General features: G+C 43.6%; 1 long non-coding RNA gene across 1 annotated transcript; it reads left to right on the plus strand.

Annotated features, from left to right (window-relative positions):
- Positions 1-123: 123 nt before the first annotated feature.
- LOC121658056 lies at positions 124-12,879 on the plus strand. Its single transcript, XR_006013836.1, has 3 exons — positions 124-231; positions 10,450-10,792; positions 12,841-12,879. It is a non-coding gene; the product is annotated as an uncharacterized LOC121658056 (long non-coding RNA).
- The last annotated feature ends 2,245 nt before the right edge of the window (positions 12,880-15,124 follow it).

Below are 15,124 nucleotides of genomic sequence, written 5' to 3' on the forward strand. Positions count from 1 at the left end.
CGTAGGGTGCAAGAAGCAGCATCCAAGTAGTCCTGTAACCATGACAACATTCAGGATCAAAAATACACACATTTCAACTCCTTGTAGTAAAAAGGAAATATCAATAAAGGATGGAAGCCACTTTCTGCACATTTCCATGCTCCTCACAAGAAAGTCTCTGGGAATATCCTGGCTCTTTGGTATGTGAAAATAAAGGAGGCAGAGTCCACATCCACTACTGACTGCTTCAAGGTTGGTTATTCCTCTACTCTTTTTTTCTAGTTTAAATAAGGTATATGAATTTCTTTAGCTCCTTTATATTTTAATGTTCATCTTAAAGCCTCAGATAAAAAAAGGAAAGTAGAAAAAACAACCTTTCTTTGCACCCCCTGCTTCCTACTAAAGTGAAACACTCTGTGTGAGGAGTGACAGTCATTTTCCTGAGCACACAATGCCTGTGATTTGAATGTCAGCCCTGCAAGCATGATTCCATGTGGGGATTCACTTTTTACATTCCCCAGCTGCAAAAGAAGTTGTTCAGTTCCATCGGTTTGCCATGCTGATGCTAATAAACCCCTCCGAGTCGCTATGGCAACAAGGGTAATTAGAAATGGGCTAATGCTGGGGTTGATCCTTTCAAATTTCCCTAGTCTAGGCTGCAATGAGGTGGTTAAAGGGTTAAAGGACTCAGAACTCCCCAATTTAAGAGAAAATATGAAAGAGAAGGGTCAGCTTCCTTGTGAAATAGGACCTGAACCTTTGAGCACTTACACCACATGTGCTTGCATGGACTCCAGCTGGTTTGGAGAAACATGCAAGAGTGCCAGAAGAGAGCTCTGCAGCTTGGGAGGAGATTCCAGCTCAGTTATCTGAGCAGAGCCATAGCACAGCCAATAGCTCCGGGATGCCCAGCATCAGCTTCATTTGAAAGGTCTACAAATCACTCCGGAATAAAAACATCCTTTCTCTCCTGCTACCCATTCTCATAACAGTGAAAAGGATTCTCACTGGGCAACTCCCCAGAGAAAATACTTCTAAGAGGGGGAAAAAAGGCACAGGACTTCACTCAAATGCCTGTCAGCCTGGGAGGGGCTTTCAAAGAACTTTGTTAGAGGGTCTTGTCGGGTGCTCCTGCTCTGTCTTTAACAACAGCAGGAGCATCACATCACACTTAAGGAGATGGCAGAGTTATCAGGGCCTGTCATCATCATTGCAGGCTCTGCATTAGTCAGGATCAGGAGAGCAGACAAGGGTGAAATGGGTAGAGAACAGAGAGCTAATCACGCTAAAGATGCCTTTAATGAACTTGTCCTGAGGGAGGCTGACACAAAGTGAAAAGATTGGGAAAAAATGTTTGACCAGCCAATCTGTTCTGCAGGTCTCTGCAGGTCTGATCCTTCTGCTGGGCTTTGCCAAGACTAGCACTGTGCCTCCAGCTTTGTGCAGGACCACGGCGTGACCGTGGGCAGGACCTGGTGCTCACGTTGCCAAGTCACAAAACATTAAGAGTTTTTGTCAGCATTGCATAAGGATGCTGCAAAAGATAAATTCAGAAGTGGTGGTGGCTGGAGCTAAATAAATAGAGACTTTGCACCTATTACTCCTGTTCTTGTCAGGCTCTTAGACAAGATTCAAATTGTAGTACTGCCAGTTCTGTATTACTCTTTTGAAAAACTACAAAATGTGTTAAGGTCTGATTTCCTTTTAAAACATATTTTGAAGAAGGAAAACAGTGAAATTACAGCTCATGTTTCTTATGAAGGTACTGAAACTTTAGGTAAGAAGAAGAAAATGCATAGTTTTTAAGAGTTTCTTTCGAAAGGCGGAGATTGTTGTTTTATAACAGAACCTCTTTCTTCACAAGCAGAGCTATTATTGCTATAAATGCCAGCAGAATTTCAGAGGAATGGTAGCAAATGCATCAAAATATACATTTAAGTCCCATTCTACCTCCCAACAGGGTCCATGCCAGCTTTGCACCTGATGGGAGAAGCTGCAAGTTGTTTTGGTGCATGCTGCAGGGATATGCATGCCTACACTCTTCACACAGGGGTGCTGCATCTGAAGTGGTTCTTCTACATTTTGTTCAATAAATTCATCTTTTCTGACCAAAGAGAGAAACTATCATGAGAGAGTTCCAGCATGCTAAAACTGGAGTGAAGAGATGGCTATTCCATAGTTTAGGCAGAAATCAACAAGCTCATTTCCAAACTAAAATTCCAAATAAAATTTGCAGTGCAGCCACTGAGTTGGGCTCAGGCATGAGAGGACAACTGATCACAGCCAGTCAAGCAAACACATCTGAAGGTGCCACCAGCCCTCAGCCAGATCATGGTCATAGACTTAATCTGTTGCGATGTGGAATAAGACAGATTCACACACACCACTGCTGAAGAAGGGCTAGAAGTGAGCAGCCAGTCATTTTTTTTAGCTGAGCTGAAGGCACTGCACCTTCTTGAAGTGCTCCAACCTCAGTGCTTGACAGCACAAACATCTGCTAAGAGAGCTGGAACTTTACTTTTTCTTATGCTGCTCCATAGCACCTCAGTCAGGTCACTTTTCTTCTTTCCTTTCCCACTCTTCATCATTTTACAGTGAGATAGGAGTAGTAGCCATCTCCTACAAAGTTCTTCACAAACCCTAGCAACTTGGGGCCTCTAGGTGCTACTGTAATACAAATAATAAATAAAGGACCTGAGTTTCTTGGTGACACAGAAGCTTCAAACAGTGAGTTGAACCTGATTTCCCCCATTACAGAAATGTATTGCTTGAAATACAGCTCTGTCCTCCTTCTCCAGCAGCTTTCCAGTGCACTCCCAGGCAGAGGGAGAAGCCAGGCAGGCAAGACCACTCCCACCCATGAGTGAGCAGCAAGATGTGCACTGCTGCAGCTGGCAAACACCAAGAGAAATGATCAAAAATCCAATGTCCCAAGCTATGCTTGTTACTGGATATCCTTTAGGGCTTATTGTTCTAGCCAGCCCTGCTGTGACTGGATCTTTAGGATGTTAGATTCTCGTTGAGATGTGACAGAATCTGTAGGAATTGTGAAACCTTCAAGCTGCAGCTCAGGTCTGACAGGAACCTTTGGCCTCTTCAGGCTTCCTACACACTTGCTGAAGCTGTGCAGGTCAGTGTGGAGTGGGATTTGTGCTGGACCTTTGAACTGCTGGTTCTTGCCTTGGTGAACCCCAGAGAGAAGCTGCTGAGTGTGGGTGAACGCTGAACACAGGAGCAGAGCAGCAAACCTGAGGTTTGGCTCCTGAATAGGAAATTCCTGAGCTCAAGCACTGCCTTAGCTTGTGGTTCCTCCTCCATCTCCCCAGTTTGTATCCAGGCAGGAAGAGAGGCTTCTGTACCACCTTCGGCAGACCACTCAGGTGGCTAAATCAGGGAATCAATTCCTTTCCACTGCCCAGAAAAAACAAAGAGCAAATCAAAGCTGTGGTCCAGACTGCCATAGCTGAAGTATGATGCACAGTCTCAGGAAATGCAAATATGTCTTTCCCTGCATAAAGAAAATTACAGGCAGACTCAACTCCTCGAGGATTTCTAAAGGCAGGGCTCTGGCTGCAGGCAGCAGCCCTGGCTCTTTTCTGCATCCAAGATGAACAGGAGGGTAACAAAAAATTCTCCTCCTTCTGGCCCTGCAGCATTCAAAGGTGGTGAGGAATGCAGAGCAGCTTGGATATGGAGCAGCCTCAAGCACACTCCTGCCCTGCTGGGACAAACATAGGCCACAGAAGGGACAACTGCTACCACCAAGTGCTAGTTTGAGTCAGGGGGCACTTCCCCAATAAAATAACCTCAAGATATCCACTTTGTGCAGAATGAAGTGTGAAGAAAAACATAAAAAATTATTTTACTATTAACAGTCTTAGCCTATTTTCAGGCTTAGGGGAAACTCCACCTCTGTAGTTACCTGTGACTCAAGGCTTAAGAAAAATTTATCGTAATCACATTTTAAAATAGCCCTTCATTTTCTGCTCCTCTCAACAGGCTACTTTGTTTCCTTCCTGGCAGGTATAGTTCGCACATGAAATGGAAAGCAGAATTGCTTAAAAAAAAAAAAAAAAAGAGTTGCCAGCCCTAAGCCACAGCACTCTGCCCACTCAGGAGCAGTGTGCCCCTGACTGGCTGTGCTCTCCCAGGGCGTCCTTCAGCTCGTGTGCCACCTGATGAGTGTGAGAGATTCATGCCCCCTGCTCAGAGACACAGTGAGCACAGAGAACCTCACTTAGAAATGGCAGCGTCTGCTCATTCCTGCATTGTGTCTCCTCGCCTTTGATGGGCTCAGAAGAGGCTCAGGTGTCATGGGACAAAGGGCTGGTACTGGGGACAAGCAGCAGAACCTAAAGAACTGGAGGATCTGGTTTATTATTTCTAAAGGAAACACCCCTAAGCCATGACTCCATCTCGGGCTGCCTCCAGGACATGGCCTTTCTCCTTCTGAGTCAGGTGGGAGGTCCTGGGGGCAGTTTTTCTGCCTGCAGTGCCTTCCACAGCACCTCAGAGCCTTGGGTGCTGTGGCCTGCAGAGCAAACCACATCCCAGGCATCAGCAAGGAACACATTTTCACCCAGCAGCTCCTGCACTACACCACAGCACCTGGCACTAGAATTGATCTTTGGAAAGGCACCCAGTATTTACCAAGAGATTACTGGTGATGCAAACTGATTTGCTGTATGTCTGTGCTTACACCAAGCCTAAAGATATCAATATTCAGCCACATGAGCTTCAGGAGCCAACTCTGGCAGTGAAGACAAGAAATAAATGTCAGGCTCTTCCACCTCAGCCCAACTGCAAGGGACATGGGAATACTGGCACACAGAAGCTTGTTTTCAGCAAGCCAGGGCACAAATGACTGAAAAAGACTTTGACACACTGCTTTCCTAATGCTTTTGGTCGGTCATGTTTTAAAAACTTGGCTCAGGGCTCCAGGCTCTCTGTCTGCCACTGGAATCAACAATTATAATCTCTCATGAGTCTGTTGCTATTAAAGATTAAAAAGGTTGATTTTGAAATCTATGGATTTTTTAAGGGAACTGTGAGCAGAGACTGTGCTGGAGTTCCAGGTTGTTGCTGCCTCAGCTCTGTGCTGGATTTAGTGGTTGTTTTCTGCCCTGTCCAGTGCCCAGTGAGACACAGGAACAGAGACATCGCAGAGCCTGGCCCTTCCTGCTGAGCTGCACTTGGCCCTGCCCTTTCCTGCAGGTGTTCTTTACACAAAGGCAGCCTCATCAGGTGTTTCTGTAGGAGGCAGATTCCTCTGCCAGGGTTCCTTGTCTGCCATCAGCCATCACATTAATCGGGGCAGTGGGTCAAAACTCACAAACTTGGTCCGTGTGGAATAAAAACTTCTTGGCCTGGCATCTGATTCTGTCCCTCTTACTGCTATGTTTGCCTTTGGGAAATCCACTGTGAGGCTCAGAAGCCAAGCTATAACTCTTGGATAGAATGTTGACTTTGACTAATAAATTTGTTAATTGTATATTTTTAGGGTGTGTGATGACATAACTTAGCCTGGGATCATAATTTTTTATAATGTCCTGTTAAACAAACAAAGACAGCCAACAAAGGCTTTTTCTTCCCTGAAATTCCCTCTTTGCCTAAGAATATGTCCCATCATCCAGAATTTATTTTGCACTCCTTGCAGCATAATGGGTCCATTTGGTATAATGCTGCATTAGCTAGCAATCATTTATGGCAACATGTTACCCATTAGATTGCTAGAAAATCTTGCAGCTGGTACAAATATCACCCTGAAACATCAATTCCCATCTCAGCATCTTGGTTTTTTCCCCTCTTCATGCTATGGATGAGCAATGCTGGAAGTGGATGATCCAGAGGTTTCTGGGAGGAAGGTTCCTGACATGTTCTGCAGTGCATCTCTTGCCCCTTATGGGATGCTTCATTCCTTCAGAGGGGGGGGGATGTGGTACCATCTAAAATCTTGTGGGTTGAGAACAACTTTGCACCTGCTTTGGCCCAGTGAACACTTCCAGGACTTGAAATTAAAATTGTCTTTTTTTCGTAATTTATTTTTGATTCCACTCACAGTATTATACAGACTCTTTTCATCCCCTCTCATGCAGCCCCATCTGCAGCAATAATGAACACAAGAAATGTTTCAGGACTATCAATATTTCTGCTGAGTCCAAGCCCATTTATGGCAGCAGTGTAAATCCAGAAGACCAAAACAAGTGGTGCACTCTCAATCCACATGCCTTACAAGCAAAAGACCCCAAAAAATGAGAAAATTCCAATTTTGCAAATGGAAAATATGGAGTAATGGAAGGTGGCCTTCTATGACTATGCCAATTTTAAGAGTATAATGCTAAAGAGATTTAAAAAACCCACAACTCTTCCAGGAGACATATGAATACTTGGAAATGCAGTTTATAATACCATTTAATATATTTTTTTCTCATAAGTTATGAAGGAAAAACCTAAAAACACCCAAAGCCTTTTTATGTATTTTTTCTATAAGTTACCTACTGTTACATGAAAAAAATTATTTGTGACTTAAGAATGGAGTCATTGTCACAAGAAAGGACTACATCTGGCATTATCTTCAAACTGAGGTCTGAAAGACCTAGCGGAAACAGAAAGGAAAAAGAAAGGAAGAGAAAAGCTTTCAAACCAGATGTTTGCTTTGAAATCTCATGTTGATCTTCAAATTATCCCACTTTCATTCAGGAAATTGTAGAGGATTAGAGTGCACTTTGCTGAAGCTGGAAATTTTGCAAGAACTTGTGTGGTACTGACAAGTCTTTTGAGGAGTAAAGCAGCCTCATCTTTTGTGTTTTAGCACTGAGGAGGAGCCTGGGCACTCTGCACCATTTCTGGTACACCCAGCACCAGGCAGCAGCGTGCGCTGCCCACGGCGCTCACAGCACCCAGCCTGGCGCTGGGCATTGCAGCTCCTGCTCTCTGTCTGGCAGCCAGGTCTGCTTTGTAGGCTGCACATCAGGGCACCAACCAGCCAAACAACTGCATTGATCGAGTCTAAGTGATTTTACAGGGGTTCTTCAAGGAGAAAGCAGCTTTTTCTATGACCCAGGTGATGTAAATCAATGACACCTCAAAGATGCTATCAGTTTACTGCTTGTTTGTCAGAAGGAAAGGAATTTGATTATTTTCTTAAGCCATCAACTAAATGTTCTTTATTTTTTAAGAGCATAATTTTGTATGGCTTGCTACTGGAAAGTAGGAAGGCTTGAATTCCTACGTTAGAGACAGCAACACTGCATGTACTAGTGCTCTGCAATAATGCTTCAGGAGGACTCCCTCGGACTTCATAAGGCACCTATTGTTGATTAAATAGTACTTGATTTAAAAAGCATATTAAATGGGGACTTATGAGCAAATAAAAACCAATGTAATTTATGAAAAATTGTTATACAGCTGCTATTTCACAACTATTTTTGAATAATCAATTATTACTTTTCAGGTGTTAATACCTGAATACAGCAACTCCAGAACTGTTTATTCAGAATGCTGTCATTTAAACCATAGAAAACTTGTTATTACAAGCATGAATCCTTTGCACTGTGTTGCAGGATTTTGCTGGTTTGTTGTTTACCACTGGTGGTGTTTAGAGGTTGATTAGGAACTGCAGATCCTTTCTCCTATGCTATGACTCACTAAAAATTTCCAACAAAGCCCACTGCAGTGGGAAGGCTGCTGACTGCAGATTCTCTTGTCAGGTCCTGGATAGAAATCATTAACAATCCCACCCTCCTGTTGCTACTCAGGCTCTCAGGTCCCTTCAATTCCCTTTGGCCTCATCTATAGCCAGAGAGGGAGAGAGCTGAATGAGCAGACAGACAAACCTCTTCCACAATAATATTTGTCTACAAGAGAGTTAAGAGGGAAAATGGGGCTGGTTCTGCTGAAAAGAAGAAGCAAAAAGCCAACTGTGCCCTGTTGGTAGAGCCAAGGTCAGAACTGTCATAGTGAGGCTGAGACCTGTCACACAGGGGAAGCCAAAGAGTAGAAATTTCCCTGACATGGGAGTAAAAATAGACAGATCAAGGACATTGCATGGAAAGTATGAGATTTAAGTAAAGATAACACAAAGTGTGAATCAAAATAATCTCATGATAAGTAAGAGAAGCTGAATGTGGAGACAAGGCCTTAAACTTGACATAAGATGCAAGTAAATGTCTCAGAGCAGTAGATGAGAACCTCTTATGCCAGAAGAGGGATACAACTGCTTTATAAAATGACAGGCCTTGGAACATGGGCATCCAAAAAGCCTATCAAGGGAATTTGCTTCTATATATTGCCTATACAGAAACAAAGGATGAAGACATGTTTTGCCACCAACAGACGTGTTACTGTAATCTCAGTAACATTCCAGGTTCCAAAACAAACTCCAAAGGAAGTTGTTCTTACAGTCACAGGCTTAATTAGAAAATGGGTTGATATGTAACGTGGATTTACCAAGGATTTCTCACACCAACCTAGCCTGACATTTCCCCAAAACTAATTTCAGACCTGGAGAGAAGAGAAAGGCTGACGTACAACTTCTTTGGACTTCAAGAAGTTAAAATGAAGTCAGATACCCACAGAGTTTAAGATTTGTCTTTTAATGCTTCCAGAATGTAAAGCTGCCTGCTATACAGCAGAAACCTGTCAAATACTGATTTTCACCGCACACGTATCTATTTCTATAACAGATAACCCTGAAAACACGGGGAGGAGAGAAGGTGCTCTGCTACTGGGCAATAGCTTTTGAATCCATGCATTTGAAATGTATTCATTTATCAGACTTTCTTCTTGAACAGGTCAATGCTTTCTTTATCAGGGATTTATTTGGACAGGCCTTTGACACATTTCTCAGACTTTTTCAACAAGTAAACCAAAACCCTTTACTTTTAATGGATTAGCCCCTTCCACGGTCCTGCTTTTCTGGGAGTGTTTTTGGGTTTATTGCTTTTCCTGGTGTTTACCTTGGATTGGCTTTATATGATGGTATATATGACAGCTAGGCTGGACCTTCTGTCCACCTCTGAGGAGCCCTTTGCCAGTCTGGCTGAGAACAGTCCTCCTCCCACTACAGTGGGGGCAGGCAATCAGATGGGCACATCCTCACCCAGATCTTTGATCTTCCAGCAGTGGCTGGTTCTGATTTGCCTCACGTTTATAAAAGGGCTTTCCCCCACACAAAACTGCATCATCACAACCTGCCGGCAGTAAAATTTTAGGAGAAATGGGTGGGAATTGCAACAACCATCTGATTCCAGCAGCAGGTCAGCATGTACAGAGGGATTCACAGGCTCTTCCCCACTGCACCTCCTTCGTGCTCAGAGAAGAATTTTGGACCAAATAGTTACATGAACAAAAGCAGCAAACGCTCATAGCAGGGCCTGACACCAAGCAGGCAGTGTTTACCTGCCATACATGGCAAAAAGGCATCAGCTTTTTCTAGCCAACATCTATGAATGACAACTTCTGCACCGGTTTTGCATAGCACATACTGGGATGGCTGCACTGAGCACCACACAAGGAATCTCATCTCAAAATTGGCCTGTCTTTGGTTTAGTGACAGTTAGTGCTGGGTGCTGCTGGAAAATATTTCTCAGGTATTATCAGAAGGAGCTCATGAAATTGGTGCCATCCACAGTGACCACAACAACAGCAAACCCAAGATCAAGTCAAATTTGGTCTCTAATCCAAATGGACCTTCCTCCTTTGTGGTTACTGCACTTCTCTGATCTGTTAGTAAAACCCTACTTTGCCTTGTAAGCTGAGAAGTGAAATTTTACCATATCTGAGCTTTACCATATCCCAGAGCTTCTAGAGGAAGATTAAATGATGAATACTCTCCATCTGAACTTAGCCTACAGCTATTTGCATGATCACATAGCAGCCATGGTGTAAATTCCTGGAGAGGAAATATAATGTGCAGCTCTAGATTTGGGCTGTCACAGGGGCTCTGATCTGAAATCCCAGCTTATCCTCTAATCTATTATTGCACTGTTCATGAGCATACATTCACACTATCATTCATCTAAACTAGGCTAAGACTTTCTACAAAATAATGTGTGCATTATAGAAACATGATTACTTAAAGCACAACTAATGGTCACCAGTTCTTCACACAGCAGCCGTTTAACGGTGCTGAGTAGCTTTACACGAGGCTGATGGACATAAGCTGCCACTTTGCTTTCAAACACATAATGGATTGTCTCATTGGAGGGCTATATAACCTAAAATCTCATTTTTAAAATGGGCTATAGAAGCCTGTCCAATGTTCTCAACAAAAGGGTAGAAAATTAGAGGACTGAAGAAGAGAAATGGAGTGGGAAAAGCACAACATCAGCAAAGAATTTGCTACTGGCATGTCTGTTCCTGAGTGGCACAGTGTGGACATGGGAGCTCAGAGCCCTGGCAGAGGTGTGTGCTTTTCTGTTTTCCTTTTCTTTTTTAACCCCAAGAAAACAGTTTGTTTCTCTTTGCCAGGAAACAAAGAGCCCTCTGAGAAGATCTCCAGCCCAAGCTCAAACCAAACCAAACCAGGAGGACAAGACATCCACAGGCTTCCAAGCAGGAAGGGGAGCCCATGGGATCAGCTCTGGGTAACACAATCCCCAGCACAGCTCTGTCATTGGCTCACAGGATCCCTGGTCCAGCTTCCTCCTCTCAACAGCCAGCTCTAGAACTTGAGGTGTCTGCCCCCATTCTCTTCAGGGATGGGAAATGGAGAGTTTTCAGAAGTGAACGTTAAGGGTTTGTTGAAAGGCAGCCACACAAAACCTCAGGTGTGAGCCACGCTGACAACTTCCTCCTCCATCTTTGGAACAAGGTAAAAAAAAGCAGGAAGGGAGATGGGAGTCACAGGAAAGGAAATGTCAAAGAAATCACTGTCTGAAAAAAACCAACTATTTTTTTTTTCTAGATTTGAAATTAGAAAGAAAACATCATCTCAAAGTTATTATGATTTGGGGATTATTTTCATTATTTACAGAAGAAATTAGATGGAAAGGGAAAGGTAATTAAATACCTATTCTTTTTCAACAGTTGCTTTACAAAGCATCTCAGCTACAGTCACTCACAGTGGGCTCTTATAGATTAAAAAACTCTATGTGAAAGGTGAAACAAATTGCAGCAATAATGCAGGCCCAGAAGGAATTTCAGAAAGAAAAAAAAGAAGGAAAGTGACACTTGAGAGCTTATGAAAGCAAAAGCTCACCCTAAATCCATGCAAGAGCCTGAACTGAAATTGCAGACATTATACCATTTTGATTAAATTTTGCTGAGTTCAGATCCTATTTGTCACTAGTCAAATGAATCATGTTTGATGGAGGCCCACTAGGCTCAGAAAGGAGTCTTACAACCAGCAGCAAACACTGCCAGCTCCTCGGGCATTTAAAAAAAAAATCTTTGTGTAAATCCTTGGTATCTCCAGTCTGCAAGGAAAATTGAAATGGCTGAGATCAAGATGCCAGCCTGAGATGGATGGTATAACTAATAATCCAGCTAATTCATTAAAAAAAAAAAAAAAAAAAGAATACATTGAAAAGTAATCATTGCAGTTACTTCTAGATTCTTTGCTACTTGGAAAAAATTAGAACCAATTAGCTACCTAGACATTTTCTGGCTAACCTCACTGATCTCCTGGGGCCAACTCCAGCACAGTCAGAAGGGCTGTGTATCTTCTCAGAGGATAAAATCATATTTTGCTCAGTTCCTTTGCATCAGGGCTGCAGATCAATGCCACACGATTGACATCTTTTCTCAGTTTATGGAGCTACATCTCTGCCTGTGGATCTGATGTGATCCCTCATTCAGGGCATAGAAAAGGTCCCCAGCTCTTTGCACCAGCTTTTCACAAGACTAAAGCTGGTGAAAAGCTGTACAATCGGTCAATCACCAGTCATTCAGAGTTCAGAAAATCCTTTATGATTGGATTTAGGAGGGAGCAAGCAGGGCTGTAACTCTGGAGGTTGCTCTTTTACTCCAGATCAGCCAAACCCCAGAGCAGAACAGTAAAATATGAAATGATGAAGCACCACAGAGAGTGCAACAGGTTTTGGTAAAGCACATTGTGGCCAGTGGAGAAAATGATGATAACTACAGCAGTGCCAACTCCTGTGCTTAAAGATGCACAAGGAAATAAAATGGATTCTTCTTCCATTTCCCAGGCTACCGCCCTTGCCTCTGAAAGAACTGGCTCACAGTCAGCAAATGAAGCGCTCTCCTTCAGCTGCTTGTCATTTCTGAGGTGGCAAAAGGCAGCACTTTGGCTGAGAACGGCTCTGTACTGATGACTCAGCTGAAAAGTTCAGCAAAGACAGAGAACTTTTAGACTGAATGTTCTCTTTCACTCAGTGAGAACAAGAAGTGTTGGAAACCAATGTTTCCAATCACTGAGAATGGCTGAAGGTCAAGGCATGTTTCTGGGAATCTCATTTAGTTATGCTGTTATCAGAAGATTTTTTAGACATTTTTTCTGATTTCATTTATTTTTCTTCTGGATACCAGACAGAGAAACAGAAGTAGAGATATCAGCCTAAAGCAAAGCATGTCTAGATGTACTAAAATAGACCCAAGTAATCTTTCAGCTACATTTCTGCAAATGTCCAGTCTCTGGCTAAGGTGAGACCTTGCATTCACCACACTGCTACAAAGCAGTAGAACACAAATCCTGGGGATTTAGATTCCAGCACACCTCTGTGCTGTCAGCTACAAAACAAATGCAGACACAGCTACAATTAGAGCTAACTTTGCTAACTAAGATTTTAGTCCAAACTCCGTTTAAACTACCCTTAGTTTTGCCAAGAATCTGTATTCCCTACCCCTAGTCATTATTCATTCTCTGAATCTGACTTTATTTTCCTGTCTTTCCCCCAGCAAATGCTGCAGATACTCCCAGCTTGCAACAGAGCCAGGTATGAGAGTTTTTGGTTGCTTTGTTTGTACTTCCATCTGCACATCGTTGTATTTCTGCAACACAAATGGCTTCTCAGAGTCATGCAGAAATGTCCCTATTTCAGCCTGCCCTGCCCCAGCACAGCCAGCACCACGCAGCTCCCGTGAATCAGCAGAGATCAGTGCAGACCTTGCTATGGCAACACTTCAGGGGGCTATGAGGGAACTTCTGTGAGTCCATGCTGGCTCTCACATTGTCTTTCAGGTCTCCTGGTGAAACTTTCAGTGACATTAAATGGCTATTATACATTAAAGAGCCACATCCACCACGTTCTTTAAGAGTTTCAGGAGGATCAGAGGCAGCTGATTGCTTAAGGAACACGTACTGCCTGGTACTTTCTGATTTTCTCATCCATGTCTTTAAATACAGCTGATATTTTTGTTTTCACCTAAATTTAAACATTCTCTGATCCATGCGCAGGAGACTCGCTTAAAAGCGGCAACAGACAGAACATTTTTTCACGGATATGCCACAGAAGCTAAAATATCTTTTCCAAATAGTTGTCTAATGCACAGAGATGCCAGATAGACCAGCAAGGAAGATGCAATTAATGCTTAAAGCCAGTGAAAAGCAGTAGCTGCTGCTTAGAGACCACAGTTCTGGTGGCCATATGACTTCTGGGAAAAGTTCAGATCTTGACTATTACTGATAAATATCTGCATAGATGGAGCAGAGGCTCTTACTCTGAGAGCAGGGCACTTTGGTGCTGTCTGAGAAAATCAGACTAAAGTACATCTGGTTTGAAGTGGAGAAGGCTGATGCCAGAAATTTTGCACCAGTTCTCTTGAGCTTTACAGTTCATTTCTCCACTGGCTCCAGCGAGCCCAGGCTGATATTTCTCAGAGCATGCTGCAGGGCTTACAGTCATTTCAAAACGCTGTGCATACACTCTATTCTTGGGTTAGGAATGCCTTCATGAGGAGCTTTTAAATCTTGGTACACACTAGGTGCTAAGTTTATACAGTTGAAATAGCTGCACATTTTCATTTCACAAAATACCTGCAAGCTTATTGTCTGGGTGTAGATATAAAGCACTGAGTGGCAGTGTGAAGCAGAAGGATGTCCCTTTGGTAGCCCCTTATAACCTCCTCCCTTGGCCTGAAATCAGCTTGGTTGCTGTTCTGGGGTGGGTGTAAGAGAAATGCCATCCAAAGAAGCAGAGCCAAGTGTTTGGTTTGGAAGCTCAGGCAGAACGTGTCACATCTGAGCTGTGTTGCTCTAATTACCAGCTTTGTTCCCTCAACTTATGCGCCTTTTGCAGCAAATAAATGATATGTCACTAATCATGCAGGCAGTGACAAGAGAGACCTGGTACAGCTGTGCTCAGTGGTGTGGTAGATGCTGAATTCTCCCCTGAGGTTTGGTTGCTATTTCTCCTGTTTCCGTGAGGACAGGAGCAGCTCTGATATTCCTCAGTGTGGACCTTTCTTTGATTATGATGTCTCAGGCAAGCAACAGACATGCCCTGCATTAGGGCTAATTAAAATCAATTAAATCATTCCACTGTAAGCTGCAAAAGAATAGACTGGAGAAGGGAACTGAGGGTGTCCTGAAGAGCAGAGGGTCTAAGGCAGAGGAGAAACGCGTGGAGTCGTTTTGTTACGTGTTGGATACGAGTGCTTGGGAGAGTATCACAGTGGTATCTGGGCACATTCTCCACTGCACTTCCTTCCCACACTCCCTTACACACCATTCCTCAATACCATCTGCTGGGTCCCCCACAGCTTGCCTCGCCACCAGCTGCTTAGCAGAAGGTAGGACAGCCCAAGAAATGAGGACACCGGGCCTCAGCCTGACCTTAATAAATAACTGCTCCCACTGAACCCCCAAATTTCCCTCTGTAAGATGGAGTTGATGACACATTCACCCCATACTGCACCCTGAGCTCCACAGCAATTCCTCTCACAGTCATCTCTCAGGAGGTTTTTGAGCACTTCACGCTACTCATGCAGTTGGAGAGGAAGAAGGCAAAGTCACTCTGAGGCAAAACCACACAGAGATGGGAGAAAAGCTAGAATTAGAGTTCTGCTTACGTGGCACAATAAAGTACCAGGGAGGAGAGCCCCTGCTAGGTGCTAAAAGACTTGCTCCTGGCCTGTCAGAGGTTTCTCTCTATGGGCTCATTGCCTCTGCTTAAAAATAGACTGAGAGCCTTGGCAGTGCCACCACTAACACTGTAATGCCACTTCTGGGTGTTCAGAGCCA

Source organism: Corvus kubaryi, unplaced genomic scaffold (assembly GCF_017639235.1).
Source record: "Corvus kubaryi isolate FWS band 111438036 unplaced genomic scaffold, C.kubaryi_AGA036_p1.0 split2-37374, whole genome shotgun sequence".
In the NCBI taxonomy this organism is placed as follows: Eukaryota; Metazoa; Chordata; class Aves; order Passeriformes; family Corvidae; genus Corvus; species Corvus kubaryi.